Raw genomic sequence first — 9319 nt, 5'->3', positions numbered from 1 at the left:
ATTACTTAAACCAGTACTTACTGAACTAAAGTGATTTCTTATCTCCTTGTGTCCATATTACAATAAAATCGTGATTAATGATGTTTCCTTGATTTTAGCTTGTAAATGCTCAACATGTTAGCAAATGACAGGGCAAATTTTATGAGTGCATAAAATTCTTTATTTAGAACAATAAAGTATATGTATATATAATGTAATTTCAAATTCAAACCTGTATAAAAAAGGATCGGGACATATACCTATTTTAAAAAGTACACATACAGTACATACACATACACATCACATTTTACAAACTTTTCTATTTAATTAAACTTCAGTCATAATAAAACTATTTAGAATAGTGTTGACATACATGACAATATGCAAACTCCAATCTAGGACTGAACTAGCAAATATCTGTGCATTCATCTAAATGTCTGAATACTTTAAGTCCATTGATTTGACAATAGTGGCAAGTGGACACTATAATCACACATTAATCCTTAGAATATAAGAGAATAGGATATTCTGATTGGAAACTTTTATTTAGTGAGTCTTACAGCTCAGAAATCAAGTAACTGAAACTACTATGTTTTTTAAACAAATTTTATTTTTAAAAACAACATAAAAAGGATGTAATGGGAGATGGCAGTTATAAATTTACAATGCTTAGGAAACATTTTAGGATCATGAATATCCATTTTAATATGGATTATTTCTAAAACAATACCTTGTTAGGAAACAAAAGTACCATTATTGTATCTTTACAAACAAAGGCGTTTCCAGCAACATCATAAATTATGTGATCAAACACCACAAGTGAACTGGGTGGAATTTCAATGTGAATGCTTATCTTTCAATGCCAATTTCCAAATAATACTGTTTCAAAGACAAGCTGGCTTTCTTTAAAATTCTTATCTCATGTTCCAATTTTAAAATGTAATTTATGGTCTACCCATTTCCATTCAAAATTGTCTCTTGGCACTTAAAAACTTTATGAACATCTTACATTTCTGCTTTGGGCTTTTAATAAAATGAGAGCATTTAAATGCTTAATTTGGTACACTTCCAAACATTACACGCATAGCAAATTTTCCTAGGCAAAATGCACTCCTGGTTTTTATTCTTCAGAGGTGATCCAAAAATGTTTATTTCAGCAAAGGAAAAAAGCCATCTCTTGTGTAAATGGTTACCCAATTCACCTTACAGGAGACTGAATTTCACTTCTGCTAATAGACCCTATTTACAGAACAAACAAGAACCACAGACTTTTTAGGCTTCTTCACAGAGATCAAAGTTGGGCATTTTGTAAGGGATAGTTTCAACTCTATTTTAAAATCTTTGTCAGTCACATACCAGTAGGTTTCTCTCACACCTAAGGTATGACCTCTGACTTCACCATACAGAGAAATAAAACACTTAGATCTAAAGAAGAGCAGTGATTTACCAGTATCAGCTAAGGGCAGACTGGAGGCTCCTGACAATGTTTCCCCCAACATCCATCCTACTATGTCAAACTGCCTTTCTGAAAAATTTATTTCTTAGTTAAACTAGAATAGATAGGGAATGGCCAAAGGCCCCATACTGAAATTACATTTTGAAACCAAAATTTAGCTGCAGAAAGGCATTAAGAAATATCCATGAATTCTGAATGAATTTTTCTGTTAATTTAAAACTTCATTTGAATTTGAGTACCAAAATATGCCACTAAGTTTCTCCAAAGTACTTTAATTCTTGCTAAAAGCAAACATTTCATCATGGACATACTGATCATACATTTTCATTTTCCACGGACTTCATCCTTTTCAAAGAGAACAGGGTACTCATTCTGTTAACATGTTGAAAAAAGTCAGCTTGTCTCTGACTCACTAAGAAGTAGCAGTGTGGTAAGAACATTAGATTATAATACAAAATCCAGCAACATTTCTCTATCACTGGGCACGCACTGTTTATCACAGAGCCAGTTTCTTTATAGACTTGGGTTCTACCAAAGAGGTGCAAAGCTTTTAGTATAATTTAGAATCTGCAGGCTTCTGAGATCATTTTAAAAGACATTAGAAACATTACAAAAGAGGACTATCAGATACACGGCACCAATGTAAAAATTGACTTCACGGTTTACGATGTCAGTTGTAAGCTTTCCATGATTTATGAAGGATATTCAGAATGCATAGTGGATAAAATAAAGCAAAGATACATGTATATATTTTTAATCTCAAAGCAGATATGACTGTTAATTCCCAAGCGGCTAACATCCAAAATAATGTTCAGCATTTTTCTGTTGTTTGTGTAGTTTATTTAATTTTAGTGTTTAAAAAATTGGTCATCCACACAACTCTCAATGAACCCATACAGCTAATTAGGTAGAATCCATCTCCCCTCAGCTACCATGCCAGATTTCATAACTTGCTGAATTTGTTTACTTAGCTCTATTGATTAGGACCATGTCCTTGAGTGTTAAAACCCAGCTACTAGCTTTGAGAGCAAAAGCACATTTATTGTACTCTCAAGCTCATTAAGCAGTTTCTTCACATACCTAAGAAAATCAAAACCACTGGTGAAATAAACTATTAGAATGAGAAGTATCAATCTTCTCGACCTACACATGACCTACACACATACTCATATGAATCTATACCTATTTTCCTCAAAACAACATCACATAGAGAAAGGTCTGTCCAGCAATTAAATTGATCTCTGGTTTTATTAGATATAATCATTGTACCATGGTATATTTGAGGGCCTGAACAAGTTAATACAGCTTCTCAAAGCATCTGCCTGGGTTGTAGCTTAGATAAATGACTAATGTTTGTTTGAGGAACCACAGCACTTTAGAGAAGAAAGGGGTTGTGGAAATCATCTGGGCTCTTTGGTTAAAAAAAAAAAAAAAAGAGCAAAGGCCACTTACTGGAGTTGTATTTGGATTAGCTTTGAGCTTAAGATAAAACCCAACTATACTAGAAATTCTTGGGCTTTTGAAATTAAAGAAAGGTAATAGTTTTTCCTGCCTTTTTGTATCACTGTATTGAAAATGGTCATCTGATGGCAGTAATACATGGCAATGATGTTATCACAAGGATTAAGTTAGAAATGGAAAGCTTTGGATTCTTTTATATGTATGTTCATGATCAATTAAAAGAATCCTCATCAAAATAAACCATGGGAGATCATTCTTTGATCTTATCAGATGTTCCTTCTATATAAAAAAAAAATTGGCAAGGGAAATTCACTTTATGTCTTCTAAGTTCTGGTTTAAAAGCACAATGTCCATCTTGGGAATTCCTGCCAAGTTCACTCAATATGACAAAAATGCTCTCACACATTTTAATAGCAAACTGACATGCATTACTACATAAAGCTCTGTTTTTATTTTTAATTCATAAACCATAATGAATACAGAGTGCCTGATTTTAAATAAATGGATCCTTTAAACAGATAGTGGTGATTATATGATAAATAACTGGTTTCCTGATTCCTTGCATTCTTGTAAAAGCCAAGTCACCTAGTTTTCAGCACCCATAGTGTGTGGGTGTGGTTTTCTAACCTTAGAGACTAAATATCATAAGTTATTTTTACTTTCTCCCACAGCAGAAATCAAAAACGGGACCCTCGTATATTCAGCAGTTTCTCCGAAGTCCCTTTACATACATAACTCTGTAATAGTTTTAGAATATAAACATTTTGTAGTATATTTCGCAAGCACGATTTATACACTCTATAGTGGTCAAGGGAAAAGGCTGACTTCACCAGGGGTGCCAGATGTCCCCCTCAGCTGACTGTCCTGCTGGTTGGTGTCCGTAGCTTCTTCGTGTGATGACGCTTTCGGAATCTCTCCTCTGCAAAGGCTTCTCTGTTGTAATTCAGTCCTGGCTCCCTGCAGGGACAGAATCAGCCAACCATGTCCATCCATAGTGGGATGTGGGTGAGCATGCTTTGTGTCAGGAAGAGACCAAGCTCAGATCCATATCATTCATCCATCAGCAGCTCTAAGGCTGATGTGGCACCTACACCCACACTTTGTCCCCACTGCTTTCTAAACGAACAGTGGCTGATGCTACTAAGTTCTTGGTTTTTTTTTTTTTGTTTTTCTAGATCCCTTTGATAAAAAAAAAAATAATCCCCACTATCCAGGCTGAAATCTACTGGCATGGACCAAGATAACTATGAACTGCAGGTTGTAACTGTCAAATCAAGCTATGTGGTTTTTCAGCGATGAGACGTTTCTGGAGGCATGCAAAATGGTGGGTGCAGTCTGGGACTCGTGCTCTCTCTCCCAAGGTCACTTGCAAGTTCTAATTGAGACCACAAGTCCCCCAGGTCCTTAAAAATAGAGTTCTGCTCCATGGAAGTTCTTCTTTACAGATGATTAATTCAGTGCCAGTTTCACAGTAAAATATTTTGCTCCAATTTCTGAATTATCCGTACAGAGTCATGGGTAGCAAGAACAGATAAAGATGCGGTCTGTCACTCCAGACAGAATATGAATTTGTTTAAAGCTGCTTCATTTATGAAGCAAACATGAACTGTTACCCACCTATAGAGGAAAGGAGAAAAGAGAGATTATAGCGTATTTCTGTTTCCTGCCTTCTTTTCATTCTCAGTAGCTGAATTCATATGACAACAGAGTGAACAACATAGGCTTACAATGCATACTTCACTTGCACAGCCTAGAAGAACTTGACCAGTCTTCTCCTAGATGCAGTGATCAGTCAGTCACTCTCTATTCTCCCTGGTAAACTTTTACATTATCTGAAATGATCTTACTGCTACTGTCTTCTCCCAGTAGAATGTGAGCTCCCTGAGGACACGGAGATTTGCCTATCTTTTTCACTGCTGTACTCCACCAGTGAAAGGTGTCTGTACCTAGAACAGAGCCTAGCACAAAGTAGAAACGGGTATCCTCTGCTTTTCCAAAGTTCTGTTTACACCACTTGGCTTTTATGAAGGACCTACATTAGTGCTTGTTTTCAGCAAATGAAAGTAATCCAAAGAGGATTTTTGCTTTTATGAAACAGCATTCAGTGTTTGTTTTGCAGTAAGCCTCCAGAGGTAGCACACACCCCCCAGCAGTGGGAGTGGCACCGCCAAGCTCCTTTCCCCGGGACCACGCTCAGCATCTCAGCATCAAGCTGCCGCCGTAGCTTTGAACAGGGTCTGTGAGCTTCTGTGCTGTCTCTCGATTTGTTTTGTGCATCCGTTAGCAGGATGTGTCCTCAGGTCATTGCTTCTTTGCTTGAAGCCATTTTGGTTTAGGAAGCGTTTCCTAGGAATGCTCTACTTTCAGATAGTGCTGGAGGGGGACACCTGTACTCAAGAAATAGTTCTTGAACATAGAATGGATGAATGAATACCCTGTGGCTTCCACACCCGCCTCCCCCAGGCACACCACAGTTATCTCCATTTGTGGTAAGAGGGTTATCAATCTTCAGTTTCCCTAACAAGGCTATGAAAAGGATATAGACAGGTGGTAAGGGGAGAGGGTTTGAAGAACAGTGGCACTGTGGAGAGTAGAGAAGTGGGGATTGAGGGAGTAGCATGAAAGAGATATCTGGGGCAGGTGGAGAAGCTGAGCGGAGGCCATCCACATATGACAGCCTCCGAGCCACTGAGCAGCTCCTGTCTCTTGACTGCCCAGTCAGGTTCTAGCAATTGCTTCTCCCAACTGAGGAAGTAGCAGCAGCAAGATCTCATTCCATGCTGTCAGCCAAAGAAAGAAAGACAGAAACCCTGGCACCACATCCTGACAAAGCCTCTGGGGAAGTTCACTTGGCCTCAGTACAGCTCATTGTACTTGTTGAAGCATGAAAGCCAGACTTAGGTTTAGTTTTTCAAAGCTGGCGCTAAACCACTGAGCGGTGGACACAGCTTTTTCAACTTTCAGGTGAAGTTTTTTTTTTTAAATTATAAAAATTATCTTCATGCTATCTTCAATCCCAGCCCCTAAATAAATATGTATTTTGCATTTCTTTTCTTTCCTATTCATTACTCTTTCTCTATTTTTGTCTTTATTTATCAATCCCAGAATAGCAGATTGCTGGTTTTAAAATGTTTGAGATCATTACAAAGGCTACATATAAAATTGTATAGTATGAGTGGTAAGTACAGCATTTTTTCTAGTAATATTAAATGGATATTACTCTAATATATACTAAGTGTATGTAATCTCTAAATGTAGTATACTAAATATGTATACTCTCTAAATGTAATATACTAAATGTAATGTACTAAAAATGTAAATATATGAAATGCAATAATACACAAAGAATCATATTACATGACAGTGTACCAAATGGAGAACTCAAGAAAATAGAAAACCTGTGTCTAGGAAAGCAGAATTAAATCCTGAAGGAAAAATTAAGAGACATTAAGAGAAAACATCAGAAAGTCAAATTATATAGTAAATATTTTTAAAATAAACTTGGTTAGAAAAGCAGAAGGGAATCACAAAAGAGCAATATATACATATATATTTTAAAAGCTATGAATAATTTGCAATTTTAAACTTAAGCTTAGAGGAGCAAGATTTAGAAAGTTATTCTGATTTTGTCTTTGGGTCATTTAGCAAAGAAAATAAACTTAAAAGCTGACAACTGTTTTCCCACAGAACAAAACTACAATTTTTATAATGACACCCTAGATTCTTACAACCACCCCATGAAACAAGCAGGGTGAGTATTCTGCCCTCATTGTATTTGAAAAACCAGGGGTTAAAAGACAACTGACCCATCCAGGAACATACAGTTAGCTAAGCTGCAGAGCCAGAGTTTGAACCCAAGTCTAAATCCCTTCTGATCCTCTGCATCACAATTTATCTCCAGGAAGAGAGCGCCAAAACAAACCCTTCAAAGCTCCAGAAATTCTTAGGAAATATGGTCAAGAGTCCCAGATCTTGCCATTTGGTAATCAACCATTCCCCAAGTCGTGCATGATAAATGCCTAAGTGTAACTTCAGCTCATCTCTAGTTCAATTCTAGTATCTACTTTCTTCCGTCTTAGATCTACTGGAAACTTCAAGGTTGTATTTCTTTTCTGAATCTCTCCACCAGCCTAATTATAATAAGAATTACCTTCTACAATTTCTACGCTGGGGTGAGTCCATAAACACTGCTGAGTATCTGCAAACTCATGCTATTTACCGGCAACCAAGCTGGGCCTTTTCTCTGATTATGTAGTCCTTCTCTCAAGGTCTCAATTAAAATTCTTGGCAGGTGACTCCCAAATCCCAAATTTATGATTTCCAACCCTGACTGTTCTCTGAAGTTCCCGTCCAACATATCTGGCCACTGGTCAATATTTACTAACAGCTCCTTCTCCCATTTTCTTCCAAAGGCACTGTCATCTGGTTAGTCCCACAGACTCCAAATCATCCCTGAGTGCTGCCTGCGATGTCGAGCCTCATGTACCCTCGGTACCTAGGACCTGTTGATTCTTTTACTGCAAAGGCTCCAAAGTGGTCCATGCTTCCCTGTTTCCACGGCCCTGACCCTAGTTCAGGTCGTGACTCTCGAATCTGTTTGGAAGACTGGCCTCCTAAGTGGACTCCCTGACTGCAGTTCACCACTCCCATCCGTCTGGCCACACCAGTGTCTGATTACTTTCCTACACCTCTGCTTTGACCGTATTACTCACGTCTTCTCTAGACCCTCCAACAGCTCCTTGTACTACTCAATAGAGTGTAAGCCCTGTATGTGGAAACTCAGACCCTGTTTCAAACTGACTCCCATCCTTTCTTAGCTTTATGTGTGACCTCCTCTAGTCTAATTGTACAAACACTTGAATACAGTCTGTGCTTTTGGTTCCCTGATTTAGTTTATGCCATTTGCAGTATCTGGATTACCCCTTCCCTATTGTGTATAAAATTTTACCAATCATCCAAGATTCAGCTCAGTATAACTGCCATCTCTATCACCTGCACGAAGAAGCCTTTCTCCTTTGGCTATTGATTTCTCTTCCCCATCAAGTAAGACAATTGCATATGTGCGTACATGGTACTATTCTAAGGGATCTTCCGTGCTATTATCTAGAGCTATGTTGAGGGCACATCCTGTACAGCCATTGCAGTGGCCTTGCCTTTGACTCCTCATTGCATTTCTCTGTCAGCTCCTTTTGTTACTTTTTAACCAAAAGCTCCTTTTGTCTAAAATAGGTTATTTTGCATAGGTCTTATCTCCTTTTGTAGGTCACAAGCAATCTGAGGACAGAACTGGGTTATATTAAGTTTTGCACCAACAATGCACCTACTAGAACTTGCTGGGAGTCCTATTTGTGGAAAGAATGAAGAGCAACATTTTGCTGTGGCTACTGTGTTTTCTTTCTTTCTCTTAAACTGTGCTGCACACAGCCGAGCAAGTGAAAAATTCCTGTGGGATGCCACATATGCATGCTTGTCATTGGCTAGTTGACTAAGTAAAATTTTTACTTTTTGCAGAGATACGCTCATGTTTGTTGTTAAACACAGCTTTAGTGTATTTTCTCTTAGAAGCAACTTTTTTTGTGTCTGATTTATTATCAACATCCCTTCCTTGTACTTAAAGTATCAAACCCTCCTCTTCATTTTCCAGTTATACTTTGGAAAACTCAGTATTACACATGCTTTCTATTCTAGTATCTTTAGCATTTGTCCTGATTTGTCTTAGTTCACGAAGCTTCCATTTCAGGGAGACATCCTTGCCAGAAATCGTAAACTATATGATAGTTTGGTGGGATTCCAAAATGGAATTCAGAAACCAATCCTGGCCTCTAAAAGCTTATGGTTTAGAAGAGGACACGCAGTGCCTCTGTAACTGTGATGTCCCACTCACATACTAGTGTTGTAGGAAACAGAATATAAAATATGATTAGAGGGCCATCGAAGAGGGATTACTTTCGTTACGAAAGTCAGCTGTTTGGAGGTGGCGGTTTCTGAGCTGAGCTTCAAGAGAGTTTCACAGAGATGACGGGTAAGGTCACCCATTTCACATGAACTCCTCAAGGATGTGTGATGAGTTAGTTATTTCTAAATAATCTGGGGCTGCTCTAACCTGACTTTCATTCATTTAATTGCATGAGTAATACTTTATATTTTAAGAAAAATAAGTTAATCACTTTTCATACGACTGTATTTCCCTTTGCTGTAAACACTCTGCTGTCCTGTTGACCAAAATCAGCAAATTAAACACAGACATACAAGATATATAAGAGAAAAATAAAGCCTATTTCACTTTTTAAAAGATTGTTTTAAAAACATCTTATTTTATTACAGTAAGAATACTTAACACAAGACTTACCCTATCTACCCTCTTCACACATTTTTAAGTACACAATGTAGCTTTTTTTTTTTTAACTCTAAGCATAACACTCG

The 9319-nt window shown here is 37.5% G+C and overlaps 1 protein-coding gene across 3 annotated transcripts in view; it reads right to left on the bottom strand.

Annotated features, from left to right (window-relative positions):
* Positions 1–282: 282 nt before the first annotated feature.
* Positions 283–9319, bottom strand: part of KITLG (KIT ligand) — an 81751-nt gene continuing 72714 nt past the window's right edge. For 2 of the 3 annotated variants that reach the window (XM_006197882.4, XM_006197883.4), the window contains one exon: positions 283–4513. The gene's annotated coding sequence lies outside the window, so the exon portion shown is untranslated. The remainder of the gene's footprint in view (positions 4514–9319) is intronic. The other variant, XM_031683285.2, reaches the window with a different exon arrangement.

This window comes from Vicugna pacos, chromosome 12, assembly GCF_048564905.1.
Source record: "Vicugna pacos chromosome 12, VicPac4, whole genome shotgun sequence".
In the NCBI taxonomy this organism is placed as follows: Eukaryota; Metazoa; Chordata; class Mammalia; order Artiodactyla; family Camelidae; genus Vicugna; species Vicugna pacos.
The sequence above is the reverse complement of the archived record's forward strand: the minus strand, read 5'-3'. Positions and strand labels throughout refer to the sequence as shown.